The sequence below is a fragment of the Cebus imitator genome, unplaced genomic scaffold (assembly GCF_001604975.1).
Source record: "Cebus imitator isolate Cc_AM_T3 unplaced genomic scaffold, Cebus_imitator-1.0 Scaffold117, whole genome shotgun sequence".
NCBI classification, from domain to species: Eukaryota; Metazoa; Chordata; class Mammalia; order Primates; family Cebidae; genus Cebus; species Cebus imitator.
In genome coordinates, this window is record NW_016107432.1 from 3,892,514 (window position 1) to 3,893,759 (window position 1,246).

At 36.4% G+C, this 1,246-nt stretch overlaps 1 protein-coding gene across 2 annotated transcripts in view; it reads right to left on the minus strand.

Annotated features, from left to right (window-relative positions):
- NELFA (negative elongation factor complex member A) overlaps positions 1-1,246 on the minus strand; it is a 35,072-nt gene that overhangs the window by 27,018 nt on the left and 6,808 nt on the right. The window lies entirely within an intron of this gene.

Genomic DNA, 1,246 nt, shown 5'->3' on the forward strand with positions numbered 1-1,246 from the left:
AAAAAAAAAAAGAGGGAAATTAATAGCACTAAATGCCCACATCAGAAAGCTAGAAAGATCTCAAATGGACACCCTAACATCACAATTAAAAGGGCCAGAGAGGCAAGAGCAAACTAATCCAAAAGCTAGTAGAAGACAGGAAATAACTAAGATCAGAGAAGAATTAAAGGAGAGACACGAAAAAAAATCAACAAATCCAGGAGCTGATTTTTTGAAAAAATTAACCAAACAGATTGACCACTAACTAGACTAATAAAGGAGACAGAAGAATCAAATAGACACAATAAAAAAATAACAAAGGGGATATCACCACTGGCTCCAAAGAAATACAAACTACCATCAGGGAATACTATAAACTGGAAAAGCTAGAAGAAGCTGATAATTTCCTGGATGCGTACACCCTACCAAACTAAACCAGGAAGAAGTCGAATCCCTGAATAGACCAATAACAAGCTCTGAAACTGAGGCAGTAATAACCTACCAACCCAAAAAAACCCCAGTACCAGATGGACTCACAGCTGAATTCTACCAGAAATACAAAGAGGAGCTGGTACTATTCCTTCTGAAACTATTCCAAACAATTGAAAAGGAGGGACTCCTCCCTAACTCATTTTATGAAGCCAGCATCATCTTGATACCAAAAGTTGGAAGAGGCACAACAAAAAAAGAAAACTTCAGGACAATATCCCTGATGAACATCGATGTGAAATTCTTCAATAAAACACTGGCAAACCAAAACCAGTAGCAAATCAAAAAGCTTATCCATCATAATCAGGTCGGCTTCATCCCTGAGATGCAAGGCTGGTTCAACATACGCAAATCAACAAGCATAATCTATCACATAAACAGAACCAAAGGCCAGACATACGATTATCTCAACAGATGCAGAAAAGGCCTTTGATAAAATTTAATATCTCTTCATGTTAAAAACTCTCAATAAACTAAGTATTGATGGAACATATCTCAAAATAATAAGAGCTATTTATGACAAACCCACAGACAATATCATATCGAATGGGCAAAAGCTGGAAGCATTCCCTTTGAAAACTGGTACATTAACTCAAGACGGATTAAAAACTTAAAATGTAAAACCCAAAACCATAAAAACCCCTAGAAGAAAACCTAGGCAATACCATTCAGGACACAGACATGGGCAAAGATTTCATGACAAAAACACCAAAAGCAATTGCAACAAAAGCCAAAATTGACACTAAAGAGCTTCTGCACAGCAAAAGAAACTATTTTT